At 45.3% G+C, this 22,661-nt stretch overlaps 1 protein-coding gene across 5 annotated transcripts in view; it reads left to right on the top strand.

Annotated features, from left to right (window-relative positions):
- LOC119657763 (blood vessel epicardial substance) overlaps positions 1 to 22,661 on the top strand; it is a 372,124-nt gene that overhangs the window by 282,174 nt on the left and 67,289 nt on the right. The window lies entirely within an intron of this gene.

Raw genomic sequence — 22,661 nt, 5'->3', positions numbered from 1 at the left:
GATCGCAGCTCCCAAACCTGCGAGAGTGGTGCACGCAACACGTAAGCGAACGTAAACGACCATCAGATTGTGATCCCTTTCGAGGCCGATGTCAGCGCCTCTCTTGTTACACACTTCCAGGAGACAGTCAATGTTCGTATTACTAAATTGCAGTCTTTCAAGCTTGTAGTGGTTTAAAATATTATGGTATATTGACAACAGTACTTTGTACTGAAGAAGGGAGTAAGTTGCTCTCGAAATATATATATACATAATAAAATAAAATTGTAGTTTGGAGTAAGCTACTGGTCTATCAATTTAATACTTGATTTTGGCTTGAGAATGTGATTGGCAATGCGTAGTTGTAGGTTTTTACTTCCTGGCATTGTGCGTCTGTGCCACCTCAGGCTTGTGGGTATTAACGGTGAGGGCCCATCGGTTGAAATAAGCCATGACCCTATTGGTTAGGTATTTGAGAGAGAGAGATGCTAAGAGAGCCTGGGCCCACTCTCGCAAAGAATGGTGCCGTCCGTGAAGAGGATCCCTCCTAATGTAGGAGGATCATGGTTGGGGAGAAAGGTCGGCCGTGGGTCAGCCTGGGCCATCGTTGGTATAGGGCAGAAATTAACGGTAGGGGAAGCATCGTGAAGGAAGATGTAAAAAAGTTTGTGGCCTAACTCTGTGGGACTCCTAAGTCTATAAGAAAGTCGATGGAATGAAGTCCGTTGAAGCAGAGAGGAAGTTGGCAAGAATTCTAAGTAGGGGCAGGAGGAAATCAGTCTATATATGCTTGAATAGGAGGCCCCCTTTTCAGAATGAATCAAATGCCTTTTCAAAGTGTAAGGCGCTGACTACAGTGTATTTTCTGTTTTTAGGTGATTTTGGATGTGGACTGGCAAGTAGAGGATTGCCTGTTAGGTGGATCTGAGGTTTTCGAAGCCGAATTGATTACGTGGAATGAGAGAGGAGTAGTACCTGCTGAGGGATTAGTAGTATGCGTTCGAAAAAGCCTCATATGTTTGAGTGTCTGTGGTGCGTACGGTTATCAAATCGTTCGATTTCTTCAATGGCGTCACGGAAACCCTCTGATATGGCAGTGCCAACACCGTATTGAGTGTGTGGGCTATCAAAAAAGAGAAGTTTGGTGACAAGTAATGTTATGCCATTTAAGGGTTACTTTTCTAATCATTGCCATTAAGAGGCTACACTTATGTCTGTGCTCACTACAAAAACTCTAGTATTCCAAATCCGTATCACGTGAGATCTTGTGATCTTAAAAAAACTGCATGGAAAATTTCTTTCATTCGTTGATTTGACAGACATAAATTTTCATACCTCAGACTTATGTAGTAAAATTGTAGTATTATATCTCATGTGTTAATTGAACTCGTGTGGACCCAGATTAACAATGATGATAAAGTGTTTATCACAGAACCTATCAAAGTAAATATTTACTAGCAACCCGATTGTGGTGCGTCACGAGCTACGTTAATTGTTAATAACGACGCTCGTGCACAGATATATGTATATGTATATAGTTCGATAAACATTTCAATTCCCGTTAATTACTTCAAATCTCATGATTGCTCTAAGTAAGGCCAGTATCAACCAGTTTCATATTTTTACTTTATTTTATCTGCTTCTTCTGTTTATCTGATATGGTTGAGAAGAGAATTGTTTTAACGATTAACACAGTGCCATTTATATGCTCAACGGTGTTGAGCCTGACACTGCAGAAATTATAATAAAGTAGAATCAATTCCTCAGATTCCTAATAGAACTATTTATTCGTTCGTTTGGCTACTGTGCTAAAAATTAAAACAGTTCTATAATATGTATGAATGACAAGTCTTGCTAATGGAACGAAGGTTGATAGGATGTATGTAGCGTTGGAGTAATAGTTCGTCTAAGTTCTTCTCTAATATTCCCTCGCCTTCAAAATATTCAAAACCAATAGGGAGGTTTCAACTACCCAATAATTGCTGCTAATATTTTCGTAGCTTATGTAATGGACATGGTGCCAGGCTTGAAACAAAGAAGAATCACGTAGGATTGCATTTTCTTTTTATACGCCCTTCCATCCTTATTTGATATCTAGTCGCAGCTTTTGCGATTCTCTCAGGTAAACTAAATTTGATATACCCCTTTTGGAATTCTTATAGACTATACATACTTTCTATTGTGACTTTCGGAAAGTAAGTCCTACTACCAATGGCCCTACGAATTCGTAGTTAAGTATATTAAAATAAAGTAAGTTTTCTGTTTTCTTTAAAAGGATCTGTTTCTTGATACCTTTCAGTGCTGTAATAATTACGAGAAATTAAAACACAAAGAGGTTTAGAGGAAAATACAGATGAAGCATAATGATTCTTACTCTTCTTCTTTTTTAGTCTTTGTCCCGTTCAGTAGTCGGGTCTAGTCTAGTCTAGTCTAGCCTAGTGTAACTAGCCGTTGGTATTTTGGTCGTTCCCCATCGACTTCAATGTTCAGATCTATCTTGGCCAGTGAGCCCTTATCAGTGCGATTTACTTGATCATACCATGAAAGACGCGGCGTTTGTATTTTTCCCACGATGGATGCAACCCCATATCGATATATCGAATATAATCATAGCGTGTTACCTCACTTATCCAACGCAGGATATTTGTCCCCATTACACGAAGTGCCGTTCACTTCTATTGATAGTCTGCCAGCATTCACAGGGTGACCTGAGCAAACGACACTTCGGTAATTTTGGATTTAGGACGTTCGCGAATGCGTTGATCAGAAGGAACGCCAGTTGTGGAACGTCACTTCATCCAATTTGCGCTGACGCGTAAAGCAATATCATAACACCCTTCATCTATTCAACAGATAGCATTGAACTAAGTTACTTAAATGGCTCAATTAGGGGAAGGTCACTGTCATTGACAGCGATAGTACTTATGTCATTGCATATAACGATCATTCTACTTTGGGGCAATTCGTTTGAAAGATAAGCTTTTTGGTGAATCGCCAAGGGCACATCGTCTATATTTAGGTCAGGGAATGCTCCGTATGACGATGTTCATAAAAAATAAAAATATAGGGCGCTTTTTAAGGTTTTGTGTTGACACAAAACCTTATTAAAATCGGTTTACTGTCTGTATGTCTGTCTGGCTGTCTTTCCGTCACACGCATTTCTCTCGGAGACGGTTACAGCGATTCGAAGCCTGTATTAGTTTTGATATTTGTTGGAAAGGTGGGGATTGCGGTGGTTTGAAAGTGATCATTCCTTTAAGGGGGGCATTCTCAGAAACTGCCCAACCGAAAAATCTGAAAAAGAATCAGGGGGCTGGCACTGTATGTTGCCTGGGCTCCGAAATACCATCCATACTGATATCTGTACAATTAAAGTCAATAATAGTATATTACTATAATTTTTAGTAATTGGCTGCAAAACCCCCTTAAGTTCATCCTAGCACCACGAAACAATAACAACAACAATATAGGGTATAATATAGAGCATGATCTCACCAAGTTTAGTGGAAATCGCGCTATTACTAACGAAGTTATAATTCGTCAAAGTTGTCGCTTTTTTGCAAATTCAAGACTATGAATGTCAATATCATCCGAAATTGGATATTCTCACATAATATATGGATATATTACGTCCTACAAATACACAAGTTAGTTTAGTTAACTGGGGGGAGCTGCAGCTCCGAGCATTCAGGCCATTATTAGGCCCATTATACTATCCCCGTAAGTTGCCTATTCAATGGCTTCCTGCCTACGGTGTTCGCAGGCTTTAGCGAATCTTAGAACATTCTCCAGAGGCAGAGAGTGTGCAGATTCTTCATTGAAGAAAACCGTGCCAAGATGTCTTCGTCTGAGATCTGAGGATGCCGGGCAGCTGCATAAAAAGTGCAGGGCCGTCTCCTCCTCACATTGGCTGCACACAGTCGAAACCACTACCCCAATCTTTTCCAAATGGTAGTTTAAGGGGCAGTGTCCTGTCAAAAGCCCTACTAGGGTTTTCATATCCCACTTCTTAAGGGACAATAAAAATGCCGCTCTAGTGGCCCTAGGCTCCTTCACAAGGATTTTCGCTTGCCGGCAAGAGTCCAAATTTCTCCACTCGGTTGCGTGAATCCATGCAATTTCACCGTTCAGAGTCGACTTGATAGTAGATGATCGGATTCCAAGAACTGTTTCTGGCCCCACCATTGTGGATCCAGACCCTCAGCGATCCAGTCTGTCAGCCTCCTCATTACCGGCGATGTTAGAGTGCCCCGGCACCCACATCAGGAATGTTTCGTTCAGTCGGTCAAGTTTCAGCAGTACCTGATAACAACTCCACACAACCTTCACATCCCGCCATTTAATTGGAATATAAGCGTGTGCTAGGCATGCGCGATATATATTCCGAATATGTAGACCCATGGCATCCATTCCTTCTATTACTAGCGCAGGGATGATGCCATACGGACCTGCAGACTTGTATCTATGGAACGAGTTAAATGCCCATTTCACTCGCTCCAGTCATACTACTTTGCATGCCAGATTCCAGTCTCTCGGTTCAGGGCTGTATGCACCTGTTGGCCCCGAGATTAGATTTTGGATGCTGCCTGGGAAGTGTACTTCAAGCAAATGATTTGCCGTTTCTTCATCGCTTTCTGTGTACTTCCCATTCTGTAAACGTAAATAACCCAGTTTATGGCTACGTCCTTTGATCAGAATCCGCTTCAGCTTTGAGGTTGCCTCAAAAGAGTTAGTCTCTTCGCAAAAGCGTCTCCAAGATGATCGTTTAGCCGATCTTATGCTCTTCTTTAGAGCCTTCTTTGCCTCTTTATAGCGATTCCAGCTAGTGCTTGATTCAGCCTTCAGAGCACGATTAAGGAGCATCCTTGTCATTCTTCTCTGTTTTGCCAAATCCGAGTTCCACCATGGTGTTTTACCTTTCTTTGGCATCTTGAGTGGACAGCTTTCTTCGAAAGCTTCTCTCATGCTAGTTCTGATCATCTGGGTTGTCTTCTCAATTCCGGGTGCTGAATTCTGTTTGATACAGTACCCAATCTGTCTTCCTCGGATTCCGAAATGGAGTGGGTGGAGGTGGATCCATACCCATAACGAAATCAATGCGTCTGTGATCCGAGAGTGTGATATTGTTTGATACTCTCCACTCTCCGATCAGAGCCGCGATGTCAGGAGATGCCACCGTGATGTCGATGACCTCTCGCCTGACCACATTGAAAAAAGTGGGTTCATTACCCACATTTAGGATCTGCAAATCAGTTCCTACTAGATACTCCAGTAGTCTCGATCCTCTTGCATTGATGTTCGAACTTCCCCACATCGAATTTTATCCTTCGTATGAGTTGCTATGGCGCTTCAGGTGTTGCTTCCATACATACGAGTTGAACTGAAACCTCTCCTAGGAACGAAGCATGAGTGCACGGCATTTCTTCTCGAGTAACCGTGCATTACATCAGTAATTCCGCAGTTCATGACAAACCCGGATTGGTTAACAATTACTTGAACGACGTCGTAATTGAGGTTATCAAGAACGCTTTCAAGAAGACATTACGGGGTGGAACTACAACCGGGTCTGGCGGTAATTGGTACATTATACTGGACTGCGTTTCTTTTTTCCTATTGGAATGGTCGTGCTTTATTGCCAATCAACTGGTGTTTACCCTGTTCAGTGACCCGTCCTTTGACGTAGACGTCCCAGTATTTTTCCAAGATTTCGTAAATGGCGTAACCATTTTTTTAACGATGTTGAATGGGTTTTTTTTATCTAAGCATTTTTATTATTGCTTGACTGGAAATAGAACTCTCCTCCTCGATCTGGACTTCGGACATGTATGCTACGTTAATACCATGTCGGAGTTATAAACTTCAAGGGTCATTGCGTGTGTGACTTTTTTCAGAGAGTTCTGCATTAGCGGGGGTTCGAAGCCAACGCTATAATCCATTTCAATTCAATGAAGAAAAAAATCAAATCAATCACTTCGGTATGATTTTAAGAAGTTTACTCGAAGTGCTGAATATAAATGTTTCTACCTTACCTGATTTCGCGGAGCACGTCAATTCACCAATGTTTCAAGTGTACGTATTATCACTGATTGTTGATTCTCAGGCCTGGCGAAAGGCCGTGGCAAGGGGGGATTCACCCAGGCCCGAAGTTTCCTCAGGGGCCCGGAATAAGAATTTTGATGAAAAATTGATAATAGAGGGACAGATTAAATTTTCGCTTTAGAATTCTATAATTTCCAGTCCCAGCCCCGTAAGCTTGATTGTTTGAAATTACCTCAGTGTCACCTGAATGACGGCATGTCGAGTAGTGGTTGTAAGGTCAAGTCAATAGAGCTAATCATAATATCGACTGTTCACTATTACCTGGTATCTTCCGCACTGCTCACTCTCAGGATTATTTTTACAATGGCATAAAGGAGTTTCTACCCACCGTTGTGTATAAGTTAATATTTAGAATTACAAAATAACGAAGAAGACACTGGTTTCTTCCTCTGAAAACCCAGTTTGAGGAGATATGCTTAATAATAATTGTTGGCGTAACAATCCATATTGAATCAGGGCCTTGAAGTATATCGGAGTACTGCATTCAAGACCGTAATGGTACATTATAGTATGCTATAGGAGACAATGTGGTCAGCATTGCGCTCGCCCGAGATTATTACCCTGATTTGACTCAGGTACTCTCACAACTGAGTCGACTGATATCCGACATTCAGTCACGATAACAAATCTCTCTGCGACCAGTGAGATTTGAACCGCGATCTGACGCTACGACGCCCAGTGCTCTAACCACTTGAGCCATCCAGACCCAGATATGTCCGGTATATAGGAGGGAGCTGAACCGCACAGGAAAATGAGATTGATACAAATCAATCTCAATCACTGTGAGGCAGCTCAGGACCTGCTCTCACAAACCATTTGAGAGTCGAATGTCGATGTCGCGGTTATTTGCGAGCCATACAGAAACTACGGCGGTGCGACTTGGGCGGTGGATGCGTCTGGCAACGCCGCAATCTGGGCGTGCGGAAGACAGGCCATTCAGGAAGTCATGGCCCCCCCGGCAGCCGGTTTTATAAGGACGAAGGTCAACGGTGTCCATATTTACAGCTGCTACGCTCCTCCTAGTGCAACCTTAGCACAATATGAGGAGATGTTAGACAGTCTGGTGTTGGATGCTAGAGACCGCAGCCCTAAAATCATTGCGGGCGATTTCAACGCGTGGGCCCTGGACTGGGGAAGCCGATCGACGAACACCAGAGGTCAAATTCTGTTGGAGTCATTTGCGGAGCTGGACATCGTGCTGGCCAACGTTGGATGCGTGCCCACCTTTCGAGGAAGAGGGTCGGGTTCGATCGTTGACCTGACATTTGTTAGCACTTCACTGGTGAGGGGGATGGCTTGGCAAGTGAGTGAGCACTACACCCACAGTGACCACCAGGCCATCTTCCTCCACATTGGGAACCGGGGAAGCAGTCAACGACGCTCTGGAGGTGGAAAGGCTAAGGCGGTTGGCTGGTCTATCGGAGCTTTCGACGAGGAGATATTCCTGGCCGCATTGGAGGGAGCCCATGATCCGGATGGAACAGCGGTGGAAAGGGTCACACAGCTATCTCAGCGTGTAACCGAAGCATGCGACGCTACGATGCCACGACGACGTTTGCACCACGGCAAGAGGCCAAACTACTGGTGGAACACGGAGATCGCTGCCTTGAGATCCTCTTGTCTCCGAGCGAGGAGACTTTCCCACAGGACAAGAGGAAGGCCGGAGCACCAGGAGCGTGAGGAAGAATACAGGGATCTGCGAAGCAACCTAAAGAAGGCCATTCGGAGAAGCAAGCGGGAATGCTACCAGAAGCTCTGCATGGAGGCTAATACGAATCCGTGGGGTACAGCCTACCAAATTGTAATGAAGAAGATCCGCGGGCGAAAATCACCTCAGGTGACATGCCCACGGCTCTTGTTGCAAATAATTGCAACTCTTTTCCCGCAGCAGGAGCAGGACGAAAGAGAACCCCAACTGGCAGCTCAGCAGGACGTCTTCTCGATCCCTGATGTTACCGAAGAGGAACTTTGGGAAATCTGCAGACGTATTGGGGACAACAAGGCTCCGGGATTGGACGGAATTCCGAACAGGGCTCTGAAGGTGGCGGTCAAGGCCAGACCAAGGTGGTTCACAAGCACATTCGAATCGTGCATGGCGGAAGGAGTGTTTCCCGCCCAGTGGAAGAGGCAGAAACTGGTCTTGCTACCGAAGCCTCGAAAACCACCCGGCGTGCCCTCTTCATATCGCCCTATTTGTCTCTTAGACACCATGGGGAAGATGTTGGAGAGGGTGATATACAACAGGCTGCTCCCGTTCATCGAGCTTGCGGGTGGTCTTTCAGAGCGGCAGTATGGGTTTCGGCGAGCCCTTCTACGGTCGATGCAGTAGCAAAGGTCGTGGAATTGGCTCGAAATGCGATGGCCATGGGCAAATGCTGTGCTCTGGTGACGCTGGACGTCAAAAATGCTTTTAACTCAGCCAACTGGGGCTGGATTAAGGGCGTTTTGGCCAAACTGGGTGTTCCTAGCTACTTGGCTCGGCTCATCGAGAGTTACTTTTCGAATAGACTTCTCTGGTACGAGACGGACGACGGGCCGAAGGAGTACATTGTGACAGCAGGTGTGCCTCAAGGTTCTGTATTGGGACCGCTGCTGTGGAACATAATGTACGACGGAGTGCTTGGCCTTCGCGTGCCGGAGGAGACAACGCTGATTGGTTTTGCGGACGACTTGGCGGTAATTGCAATTGCAAAGCATCCCGAGGACGTGGAGCTTTATGCAAATGAAGCCATTCATACCATCAAGTCATGGTTACGAATGGCCAAGCTGGACCTGGCGGACGAAAAGACGGAGGCGGTCCTCATTACCAACCGTAGGAAGAACAACACGGTCACCATCCGGGTTGGTAATCGTGAGGTCGTCTCAAAATCGGTTGTCAAATACCTGGGGGTGATGATCGATGCCAAGCTGAGTTTCAAGGGACACTTGGATTATGCGCGAGAAAAGGCAGCAAATGCCAGCTCATCCCTTGCAAGGATGATGCCTAACGTGGGAGGGCCGAAGTATAGTCGCAGGCTACTCATCGCGGGAGTGGTGAGGTCGATCCTGCTATACGCGGCCCCTGTTTGGGCGGGAGCGTTGAACCACGCGGTCAACCGGAGGAAGATATGTTCGGCATACCGGCCAATTGCGCTAAGGGTGTGCAGCGCATTTAGGACGGCGTCGACGGAGGCAGTGTGTGTTATCGCAGGAATGATCCCTATAGATCTTCTAGCGAGCGAGGCACACTGGCTCTACGAAAAACGGAAGGCAAATCCAGCCGAGGTGAATGCGGATTTCCGAAAAGCCATCAGGAGAGAGTTGTGTGGAAAGTGGCAACAACGGTGGGATAACTCCGACAAGGGCAGGTGGACCCATACATTGATCCCGTGCATCGAGAAATGGGTCTGTGGCGCGGCAGGATTCGCAGCATTCGAAATTTATTTCGAATGTTGCGAGTGCGCACGAATAGATGGCGCGGATCTATCCACTTTGCGGAGCACGACACGGGAGTGGAGGACCGGCGAGTGTGCCATGAGTTAGGGGCAGAAAAGAAACAAATGAAGGGAGACGTCTTTTCTGCCTCTAACGTTTGAGAAGCAACAATACAAGTCAGTTTTTCTTGTGAATATTTAAACTATACAGCAAATGGATAAAAGCGTCTTATAAATTAAGTTCAGTTTTTCTTGTGAATATTTAAACTATACAGCAAATGGATAAAAGTGTCTTATAAATTAAGTTCAGTTTTTCTTGTGAATATTTAAACTATACGGCAAATGAATAAAAGCGCCTTATAAATGTTAATTATAATATGGGTATTTATTATTGGATAAATACTTAATTGGTGACCCCGATTTTAAAAAGGTGATAAATTGTCCACCATCGCCGACATTGGTGAAGTTCTATTAACGACAAAAATTCGTCCGAGCAACACGGCAGAAATAGAACTTACAAAGACTGAGAAATCCATCCAAAACATCAGTAGACCGTACGGCAAGCGATTTTCACGCGTTCGCATCTACAGTTGAGTGTGGAGTACCGTTGTAAACATCACGAAAACGTGTCGCATCTCCACATCCCGAGTCGGAGCAGAGGCAAGAAAAAACGCGAGAAAACCTTCTCTACACAGTGTACTGCGCGACACACGTCGGACCCTCACCAGAAGTAGATTTTCACGCGACTTCCCGTACGCACGCCCTCCTGCACAACACCTTTCACGCACCGGACTAGTCATCATTGCCACAACGATCAACAACAGCACCAAACGGACGTCCCCAGCACCGCCAACGCCGCAGCTACAGCCGACAAATTCGACCAGCGCCGCCGTCGAGGAGTTATACTTAAGTGAAATTATTATTCATTTATATATAATATTTATTTATTTATTCAGTTAAAAAAATAGTAATAAAAAATTGAAATCGCTGCAAGAGACGGCGTGGAGGTGTTTAGCATCGCGAGTTCTCCATCTTCATTGGTGGTGTTTTTGGTCTGCGCTGGATAGCGTCCGCTTCGTTTTTTCTCGTTTCGTGCGTGCATTTGTGGGTGCGGCCTGCCGTGTCGGTGTAAAGTTCACCGCGTTTCAGTATAAACTCACCGCGTTTACATCTCAATCTCGTACTTCTCTGTAAGAAAAATGTCTTTTGACAATAAAGACACGGCAGGCCCATCGGACCCGCAAGTGACCGCCCTCGCCGTACGCGTTCCTCCGTTTTGGCGGCGGAACCCCGAGCTGTGGTTCGTGCATTTGGAAGCACAATTCCAAATGTCCGGCATCACATCGGACGCGACCCGTTTCAACTACGCGGTGGTCGGCCTGGACGAAGAGTCCATACTTCTGGTGTCCGACGTGGTGAAGTCGACATCGTACGTGCAGCTCAAGAGCGAGTTGATCAGGCGCCTGTCGGCAAGCGAGTCGGCAAAATTAGACCACTTGCTGGCGGGTTTAACGTTGGGTGATCGAACTCCCAGCCAATTGCTTCGTGAAATGAGGCAATTGGGTGGGAGCAAGATCGGCGAAGACCTGATCAAGTCGCTCTGGCTGCGTCGGCTCCCGGAGGGCACCCAGGCGATCCTCGCTTGCGTCTCCGGTTCCTTGGAGGAACTGGCAGCGACGGCCGACCAGGTCCAGGAGGTGTACGTACGCCCAACCTTGGCGGCCGTTCAACCACCGTCGGATGAGGTGGGTGAATTGAGGCGCGAGATTGCTGCTTTAACAGCCAGTATGGCCGAGATGCGGGCGACGTTGGACGCTCAGCGTTCGGGCGCCAGATCGCGAGCACGCTCACGGTCTGCCACCCGAAAAGGGCGATCAGGTAGCAGGTCGTCAAGACAGTCCACGGACCAAGGGATTTGCTGGTACCACCGCAGATTCGGGGATAAAGCGACAAGATGTACGCTACCGTGTAGATTCTCTCCTACCGCAAAAAACTAGGTCCGCGGGGGGTCTTGGCGGCGGCCACCCAGAACGCAGCGCCACGTCGCCTAACTATTTTCGACCCCCTCAGCAGGCGCAACTACCTCGTCGACACGGGTGCGGAGGTTTCGGTTCTTCCCGTACCCCAGCATCATCAACTTTTCCCTCAACCGCTCAAACTTGCGGCAGCAAATTCCTCCCGCATAAACACGTACGGGTATAGGCAAGTGGACGTGAGTCTTGGCTTGCGTAGGACGTTTTCGTGGCGTTTCATCCTGGCGGATGTCAGCTTCCCCATACTAGGCGCAGACTTCCTGTGTCACTATGGATTGCTGGTGGACTTGCAAAACAAGTCTCTTATAGATTCCACGACCAAACTTAATTCGTCGGGACATATGGTATCTCACCCAGGCAATAATCTTTCCGTTCTTTTAGAAGACATTACCGACTCTCGTGTTCGGGCACTTCTCCAAAAGTTCAGCCAGATTACTACCAACTGTAGTCTCTCCAAACCAGTGAAGCACAATGTGCAGCACCACATTATTACTACTGGTTCCCCGATCTTCTCGAAGGTGCGTCCTCTACCATCTCAGAAACTGGCAATTGCACGGAAAGAGTTTGAACAACTCGTTCAACAGGGTATCTGCAGGCCCTCAAACAGCTGTTGGTCTTCCCCACTGCATATGGTCCCTAAGCCAAACGGCGAATGGCGCCCATGTGGGGATTACAGAAGGCTAAATGCACAGACTGTTCCTGACCGATATCCAATTCCACTCATCCACGACTTTGCGCATCACCTCGCAAATTGCCGCATCTTTTCAACCTTGGACTTAACTAAGGCTTATCACCAAATTCCAGTAGCTCCTGAAGACATTCCAAAGACGGCAATATGCACACCCTTTGGACTCTTCGAGTTCACCCGAATGACTTTCGGATTGTGCAATGCGGCGCAAACCTTTCAAAGGTTCATTCACTCAGTCCTGCGAAACCTCGAGTTCTGTTTCGTATATTTGGATGATGTTTTGGTCGCTTCTTCCACTGAGTCTGAGCACTTAGCCCATCTCGAGTGCATTTTTCAACGTCTCCTTGAGGCCGGTTTAGTCCTAAACGTTGAGAAATGCAAATTCCTTCAACAACAGGTGAGATTCCTCGGCCATTTCATTTCCTCTGAAGGAATACAGCCCGACCCAGGCAAGGTGCAAGCGATAACAAGCTTCCCGCGTCCAAAGACAGTGAGGGAGTTGAGGAGGTTCTTGGGCATGCTAAACTTCTACCGTCGTTTCCTGCCCAAGGCCGCCCATCTCCAGTCCATTTTGAACGCGTACTTGTCTGGCCCCAAAACTAAGGACACACGAGAGATCGTGTGGTCTGAAGAGGCTATCTGCGCGTTTGACAAATCCCGTCAACAACTGGCTGACGCTACACTCTTGGCATTCCCTCTTCAAGATGCACCCCTAGCCGTTTTTGTTGATGCCTCTGACATCGCAGTAGGTGCTGCCCTTCACCAAAAGGTGGACCAAGTTTGGCAGCCGTTGAGCTTCTTCTCGAAGCAGTTGAATCCCGCTCAACGGAACTACAGCACCTACGATCGCGAACTGCTCGCCGCATACCTGTCCATCAAATACTTCCGTTTCTCCCTAGAAGGCAGGCCGTTCACAGTGTTCACGGACCATAAGCCTCTCACGTTCGCTTTGAAACAGAAGCCCGACAAAGCGTCCCCTCGTCAGCTTCGACACCTGAGCTTCATAAGCCAGTTTACGTCGGACATCCAGCACGTGTCCGGGAAGGACAACATTGTTGCTGACGCTTTGTCTCGTGTCTCCGAAGTTAACATCCCCGCCTCACTCGATTTCTCGGCTATTGCCAAGGCGCAAGTGGATGACGCAGCACTTCAGAGCCTCAAGTCCAACCCCAAATACAAATTTCGGGAGTTGCCCATCTTCGGCTCAAACCTCTCGCTCTGCTGCGAAGACTCGGAAAAGGGACCTCGGCCATACATTCCGGCCACATTTCGCAAGGAAGTGTTCCACGCAGTTCACGACTTGGCGCACCCCGGCATCAGGACAACAAACCGGTTAGTCACCGGAAAATACTTCTGGCCCTCCATGAACAAGGATATCAATTCCTGGGCCAGAGAGTGCATCGCATGCCAAAAGTGTAAAGTCTCCAGGCATGTAAGGAAAGAAGTGGGCTCATTCCCCCGCACTACCAAGCGTTTCCACACCATACACCTCGACATAATAGGGCCTTTGCGAAACTCGCACGGTTATAAGTATTGCCTCACAATCATCGACAGGTTCACGCGGTGGCCTGAGGCAATACCTCTGAAAGACATTACGGCGCAATCATGTGCTGAAGCCCTCTGTCGAGAGTGGATACCTCGCTTTGGCGTCCCTGCAGTGGTCATCACTGACCAGGGAATGCAATTTGAGTCCACCCTTTTCTCCGAGTTAGGCAAACTCCTTGGTTTTAAACGCCAGCGGACTACGGCATACCACCCACAATCCAATGGGATGTTGGAACGTTGGCACCGGACGCTGAAAGCCGCCATTATGGCACGCGACGACCCGTCCTGGACGCAAGTCTTGCCTCTCGTCCTACTCGGCCTTCGTACAACCCGCCGAGAGGAATTTGCTGCCAGCCCCGCGGAGCTGGTTTACGGGGAGAACCCAAGACTCCCAAGCGATCCGGTCTTCGACAAGAGATCGGGTCTCACGGAGTCGGGGTTGGTGCGTCTGCTGAGGGACAATCTCCGACGCATCAAGGCGCCACCACCCACTCGACACTCGTCCATACCTGCCAGTTCGCCCAAGGAGCTGGACACTTGCACGCACGTGCTGATCAGGACGGATGCCGTCCGGAAGCCGCTGCAGCCTCCATATGAGGGCCCGTACCGCGTTCTCGAGCGGGGAGAACATTTCTTCCAGCTCGAGATCGGTGGTCACAAAAAGGCGGTCTCTTTGTCCAGGCTGAAACCCGCGTGCGCCCCGAAGCAACGTCGTGTCCGCTTTGTGGATTAACGGCGAACGAAGTTCGGGGATCAGTCGCTGAAACCCCTAGGTTTCATCTGGGGGCGGAGTGATGTGGCGCGGCAGGATTCGCAGCATTCGAAATTTATTTCGAATGTTGCGAGTGCGCACGAATAGATGGCGCGGATCTATCCACTTTGCGGAGCACGACACGGGAGTGGAGGACCGGCGAGTGTGCCATGAGTTAGGGGCAGAAAAGAAACAAATGAAGGGAGACGTCTTTTCTGCCTCTAACGTTTGAGAAGCAACAATACAAGTCAGTTTTTCTTGTGAATATTTAAACTATACAGCAAATGGATAAAAGCGCCTTATAAATGTTAATTATAATATGGGTATTTATTATTGGATAAATACTTAAGGTCAACCGAAAGCACGGAGAATTGAATTACCACCTGACACAGTTCCTTACGGGACACGGTGGCTATTGGAAGTACTTGCATCGCTTCGAGTTGGACGAGTCTCCCAACTGTCCTGAATGCGGTGCTACACTCGAGGACCCGGAGCACGTTATGTTCTATTGTCCCAGATTTCTACAGCAGAAAAGGAGGTTGAACAGCATCTTAGGGGCGGACATCGAGCCCTCCAACCTGGTGGAAGAGATGTTGAAGTCGGAGGAAAACTGGATGGCGGTAAATGAGGCAGTAGCCGTGGTGCAGGCAAAACTCCTGGAGTTGGATCGAGCTCGGAAGGCGACGCGACGGAGACGTGACATGGACGAGCTGGTATAGCGAACCAGAGCCTCCCCCGCGAAGTAATACTTCACGGTGGTCCCGCGGGGAGGGGCGGAAGAGTGAGGGTGGTTTTAGTGGGTGTGAATCCCACACACTGCTGCAACCTGGCGCAGCAGCGTCTTTCTAAGATTTCCACCTCCATCCAGAAAAAAAAAAAAAAAGACCCAGATATGTTTAGCCTCTTTCATTTGGTAAACCCTATACAAGTGGTCTTATAGACTATTTAGCTCCTCATTGGATTTACTTTTCTTGTACGCTCTGTCGTCTATACTTTATATTGCTGATAATATTCAAATATCTATTCTGGCTAGTAGTAGCATCCCTCAAACAACTCTTATTCCGAACTAGCTTTTTATCTATGTCTCAATAACAAAGTATTTATTTTATGTCTTATGAAACAGGTATTATAGGGGAGGTTTTCCTTAGGCCCTAGCTTCTTAAGAAAGAGAAAGAAGAACTATAGTTGAATTAGGTAAACTGAAGACACCTTGGCTCGTGGAAGTGATTCTGATAAGAGCGTGGGCTCCGAATAAAGCTTGCCGAAACCGCGGTTACCGGTGTCAGTCAGTTTAGTCCTATATATTTTAATAAGACAATGGGTTATTTAATTTACAGATTTAACAACGAACTTACATGTTTTTCTGTTAGTCCTTTGTGAAGGGAGGGCAGATCTGACGAGTGGGGAGAGGGAAGGTTTGATTCCCCGAGGTTGGAGGTTTCTCAAAAGAGATTTTAAAACGGATCTATTTGTCTGGCAATGCAGACGGGTCCGCATTTCACTTCGAATCAGAGAAGAGCTACTAAAAATTTGCAGTACGATATTCACAATTAATAAGGTGTTCCAGCTCGTGGTACGTTTGTAGAGTTGTCTGAAGCATGCATTGCTGAGAGCATTTTCACTGCATTATGGGTGTGGATATAACTTCTTTTGGCACCTAAACTTCAGCTCCAATTGAGCATTGCCTTACTGGCTCATAAACATATAATGACAGTTCTGAGTTGCTGATTGTCTAGGAAATTTTGAGATTGGCAATTTATCTTCCGTAAATTGATCGACTTTCGAAATTATTAAATTGGTACACAGTAGCCAATGAGCATGATGAGAAAAGAGGAATAGAGGCACATAAAGAAGTAACTAACGTATTATTTTCTCTCCATGGCCCTGCTGATTCTGGATGACCTTTGTTTCGGGGATACCTAGAGCCGATTATATCGCTACTATTGAAACTTCATGTGCCAGTTCTGTAATTCAATGTAAACATATATCCAATGAATCTGCAAACGGTGGAAAATATGTACTCTACATTTGTATATGGAGCTAATTGTCCGGAGATTCTAATCCAAATAAACAAATGTATTCAGTTTGTACAAGACTTTTGGAATCAATTATAAAAACTAAACTTAGCTTTAAAATGTTCTAACGAAGTAGTAGAATCGAAGTAGTTAAAAACAACATTTTTTGAGAGTCAGTTGAAGTTGCATTCTTTGGATTTGTTGTTGCTATAATTGTGTGGTAGTAGTGGTGACATGTTTTGCAACATTCTCTTAACAGAAGCTATTTGCCGTGCTTCTCACCGCTTATTGTCTCAAATAAAACTGTAGGCCGTAAACCATACCACTCAGCTATATTTTGCAACTGCAGTGACTCCTCTCGAATTTTCTGCGTACTTCTTCCACATCAAAAATGATTATTTGTTTGGTATCAAGCAATTTAACCATTAGTAAGCTTCATTTGGAAAAATCTTCAGTTAATAAAAGAAAGATAGAAACTGGCTTTACTGCGTATCTTCTTGCTCACTCACTCCTTGGTCTTTGCAGAATCCAGGATGTTATTCTGCTCTGAATGTTATTCTGCAGTGATTTGAAAGAAGTGGGCAAAGTGAACAACCTTGAGAAATCAAACTTATGGAATACCGTATTGTTTTGGGTAGTTCCATTAAACAAACAGTATTTAATGATTCGACTGGTTCACAAAAGTGTTTGTGCTCAAAATATCCGAAAGTTGTTACTAACAGGATTTTGAATGCTGATTTCAATGGTTTTCGTTTGGTAGGAACCGATTTTCGTCACAAGCGCTTTCATTGTCAGTATAAATGAACGACATTTAATTTAATTGGGATTAGATTATTTCTCATGTTCACTAAAAGATTAGCGTGAATCTAAAGCACTCACGCATAATAATAATAATATCGTCAAAAAATGTCACACTGCGAACTATTGTGCCCCTTTATCGGTTATAGTATACTTTTGAACGATAGTGTGTCGTTTGAACCCATAACCAACAGGAGCTTCATTATGTTCCCTATTTCGAAGTGTTTCAACCAACAATGGACACTGTCGCAAAACATGTATGGAGGTTTTATCACTCTCCTCACGGAATCTACAGACAGTGTCCATGATGCGAAAGCTCTTCTTGGTGAGGTTTAAACAATCTTTCGAGCGATTCGTACCCCCTAAGAGCACCCTGAATTGTTCCATTTCTGGTAAGTTCGCTCAGTAAAGTTTCTTCAGCCGATCCTTTTTATTTTTCAATGGCGTAGCCACGAATCCATTTCCGACTACACAGAATGGCTCTGGTCCGTATAGTGGCATCGCTGCTCACTTCCTGGCCAGCTCGTCCGCTGCTTCGTTGTCTTCTAATCCAATCTGGCCTGGAATCCTGAATATCCAGACCTCATTGACCGACCTGGGCATCTTCAGTCTGTCCTAAGCGCCTTAATAGCCGCTTGACTGTTCATTAGAATAGCAATGTTCTGCCCCCTATAGTTCCTTTCGATGTTGAAGGAGGCAAATCCGTCTATGGCATATATTTCCGCCTGAAATACTGGTGTGCTTCCCCATTGGTTCTTGGACCAATGACCCCAGCGCATGCTCTCTCTGTCGTAAGGGATCCATCAGTTTACTAGATAATCGGTTGCCGGTTTAGGCCGTGTATCAATGGCACGCTCTTCCAGTTTGCTCTGTTGCTCCCACGTGTTTCAAACTTCTTAATCTCGTTATCATGTCATCCGTAGGTATCAGTAATTCCAGATGTCATCTAGAAAAAATGTTAATTTTCCTTCGATTTGGGCAACTCCCCGCCTCACTGGTAATCCCGGACATTTTGAAAATCGTCCTCCCTGCCTGCCACAAACAGATATGTACAGATGTAGAGGAGTCAATCCTAGAAGGAACTCTTGGGATGCTTTTGGGCAAGATCTCATTGCCCCACTGATACATATGGAAGCCAGTCTTTGAAGTTTGTATAACTCCTTGGCTGTTGCGCTGAATTTAGTTCTGTCTTCTCAGATTACCGTGCCATAGGTAATCATTGGGCTTAATATTGCAGTGTATGTCCAGCATAGCATTTTCGGCGCGCATCCCTGTTTTTCTCTGCTGTGGACCTGCAAGTCATCAGAGCTTTTGCGGTTTTCTGACATATGTTTTCAACATGTGTCCTCCACAGTAGTTTTTAGTCTAGTATGAGTCCCAAATATTTGACCTCTGTTATTCTTTTCCCGCTTTCGGAATAAATACCACTCTTGCCCGTCGCCGTCCCCTTGGTATATATCTCAAAGCCATGCTGACCTTTACCGCTTTTATAAGAAATGCTAGGATAATTTCTAGGCGTCTCTGGAGTAGTGCTGGGAAAATTCCATCTACTCCGGGCGATTTCAGTAGTTTAAATGTTTCCACTGCCCATTTTACTCTAGCTTTCGAGCACACCAATTTTGCTAGTTTCGAATTTATCTTTTTCCCCCTTCTGTCTGTTGTTGGAGTGTCAAGCAGAATACTATTGGGGAAATGAGTTGGGAGAAACAGATGTATCCTGATCTCCTCATTACCGGTAAATGCGTTCACGGGTAAGATATAATCGAATTTTCCTTACTTTCTTGTATCTTTTCTTCATCGCATCTTAAGAGAACCAAAAAACCTTAAAAAATTATTGCGTTACTATGTTATAAAAATTTACTTCGAAATCCTCCTTAGGTTGGAACTATGTAGAATGATAGATTCATGTAAATGAAACGGTCAGTCACTGTAACATGCAGATGAGCATTACCTCTCTAATATAATATAATACACAAAATACTAATAAATAAATATAAATAAAATAAATATATACACAAAATAAAGTCGATGAACTTGCTTCATCTGCTCTTCATCGATTTCGAAAAGCTCTGCCGACTAATATTGCATCTGGAGCGGTATACGCAGGAGAGATAATTTCAGGTAAATTTATCTTTATTATCAGATAGATGGCGAGAATACTTCGAGCAGATTTCAACTGAAGAATTTGCTCATCCTCTACTTCCACAATCATTGCCGACATTTGGAGCAGTTCTACCAGTCAGCGCAACTGAAGCCGAGGAGGCAATAAAACAAATGAAATCGGGGAAAGCAACAGGACCTGACGACATCGCATCTGAGCTCTGGAAAGCCAAGAGCTGGGACCCAACACTGTGGCTCAGTGAATTCTTTAACCGGGTTATTCAGGAAGGAAGAACACCATCTGACTGGCAAGAAAGTACCACTGTTCCAATATGGAAAAAGAAAGGTAGCCCAGCAGAATGTTCAAATTACCGTCCGATCCGGTTACTTTCTCATACCATGAAGTTTCTTGAAAACCGTATTCGCGAAATCGTTGAAATAACCGTGAATCAAGCCGGATTTGTCAAGAACTGCGGAACTACTGATGCAATACACGCTGCGCGGTTACTCATGGAGAAACACCGTGAGAAGCATCGCCATTTCTGGATCTAGAGAAAGCGTTTGACCGTGTGCCACACGCACTCATCTGGTATGCTTTACGACAACACTTAGTACCAGAAGAACTCGTCCGCTGGGTTCAATTGCTCTACCAGGATCCGAAAAGTAAAGTTCGAAGTAGGGCGGGTGTATCAAAACATATTCGTGTTTCTGTTGGTGTTCATCAAGGAAGCACCCTCTCGCCACTCCTCTTTGTTCTTGTTATGGACACCGTCACACGGGATATCCAACGTCCAGCGCCCTATACACTGCTTTATGCAGATGATGTTTTCCTAACATCTGATAGCAAAAATGATCTCGAGCAACTTGTTCAAAAATGGAATGATCGCCTCATGCAACACGGTTTCAGATTGAATTTAAACAAAACTGAATTTTTGATGACCGATCCCCATGAAACAGGGACAATCACTGTCAGCGGCAGTGATCTGCCCAGAACTGAGCGATTTAAATACCTCGGGTCAACGCTATCAGCCAATGGAGAACTGCGTTATGAAATTGCTTCACGCATTAACGCAACCTGGATGAAGTGGCGTTCCACAACTGGTGTTCTTTGTGATGGACGTATCAACGAACGTCTCAAATCTAAAATTTACCGCAATGTCGTCCGGCCAGTCGCTCTCTATGGTTCTGAGTGTTGGTCGACCATAAAAGACAATGAACGGCGTTTTGCGGTAATGGAGACGAAGATGTTACGTTGGACTAGTGGCGTCAGACGTTTAGATCACATCCGAAATGAGGATATCCGCGATCGTTATGGGGTTGTACCGATCGTGAAAAAGTTGCGAGAGAGGCATCTTCGATGGTATGGTCACGCAATTCGTGCAAACGAGAATTCACTGGCCAAGATTGGTCTGAACATCGAAGTCGATGGTAAACGACCAAAAGGCAGACCTAAACAACGGTGGCTTGATACGCTGGATGGGGATTTGAAAGCCTCGAGATTGCACCCAGATCAGGCATTCGATAGAGCCAAATGGCGAAGCCGATCACGACGAGCCGACCCCGCTTGTGAACGGGACAAAGGCTGAAGAAAAAGAAGAAGATCAGAACGGCGTATAGTGGAACAAAATATCACATGCTCTATCTAGGTAAAACCTCGGGCGAATTGAATGTCGAGCACCTACGAGGATGACTTCTTCTTGCTCTCTCAGCGGGTTATAGGTCTTAGTAAATTATCTCTGGAGTTGTAATAGAAAGCAAGGAAGGGCAGAGTGAGGATAAACATTAACGGAGTTAACGTTCTCAGTCTAACGGATCGTCGGACTTTTCCTATCTGCTTCAATCCACTGTGCATTGAAAGCATTGAACAATTTCTAGATCCAGGTAGCTTCATTTATGCTAAAAATCCAGTGATCTCAATCCCATTCGAAACATCAACAGCGTTAAATTCGTTTACACTATTGTGCTGTGCTATTTTTGTGCTATTGTCTTTAAAAATAACAATTTAACACATTAAATTAAAGTTGTTCTGCATCAATGCATTTTCCTGTGCTAACGTAGAACTGCGTCGGTGTTTATTTGAAATATCCATAGAGGTGTTAATTAGAAGGTGGAACTGCCCGTGGATAGACCGCACATTAAAAAGGGACAACAGCTCCATTTCTGGCTGTTCACCACCTCAGGATAGCCGACGAGTTTGCGGCGCAAGAAAAACTAGTTGTTAAGAAGGAATGTAGGCTTTTCGGGACGTTCTGCAAAGAATTGACAAACATTCCGTATAATCTCTCTCTATGCTTCCCGTAATGGCCCTCTATACATTTCTAAATGCTCATTACCTTACATCATCATGTGATTTGTGAATGTATATAAGGGAGATTGTGATCCACTTTGATCAGGCTACTCCCTACGCTTCTACATGGGGTAGGGTCTGATGAGACGCTTTTGCACGGCACGTAACAGTAAATTGACTTTTTGGAGCTGATCCCTTGCGATATACAAACTCCTTTATCAGCCTTTTTTAGCGAAATTATTTAGGTGTCCGTTCGACGTTGGCCAATTTTCTATTATATACAAACGAAGTCACTTAATCTGACTCTGATATAAAGTATTTCGGTTAATGAGGTCAACTCTGGTAAGGAATTTTCGGGAAGGGAGAAGGGGGGGGGGGTTTGTAAACATAGAAGCCAATTAATTATCATTGTGGTAAAAAGATGTTCTTATGGCTTGGGAAATGACAAACAAATTATAATATAAACTCGTTTTGGGGACAAATGTAAAATGTTTTCGAAGAAGATCTAACAAACTACTAAGCTGTTGATAAATGTGTAATTGGGAAAAGTCGTCTAAATATATTTTTGATACCAGAACAGCTAAGTTCAAACGATACTGTGATAACGAGAGGTACGAGATATGCAATCCCTTTTCTTCATTCACATCGTTTGACTTAAGAGATGGTCAAACTCCATGTTTTTACACTTACGCATCTTATTACTTCCTATGCTTCGATGTTAAATACAAGCCCTCACACTCTCTGACACCAGGCACTAATATATTAAGGAGATTTTGACACTCAGCAATTTTTTTTTGCAAAACTGGTCAATAAATTCAATAGAATATAGTCTCAAGAACCATCAATTAATTTTTCAAGTCGAAACTTTTTTGAATGCAAGTTAAGAAATTTCATACATAAAAGTTGACTGATGGCTTCGTCCAGGGTAAAAGCAACTCATCAGACGCTGTCTC

Source organism: Hermetia illucens, chromosome 5 (assembly GCF_905115235.1).
Source record: "Hermetia illucens chromosome 5, iHerIll2.2.curated.20191125, whole genome shotgun sequence".
In the NCBI taxonomy this organism is placed as follows: domain Eukaryota; kingdom Metazoa; phylum Arthropoda; class Insecta; order Diptera; family Stratiomyidae; genus Hermetia; species Hermetia illucens.
The sequence above is the reverse complement of the archived record's forward strand: the minus strand, read 5'-3'. Positions and strand labels throughout refer to the sequence as shown.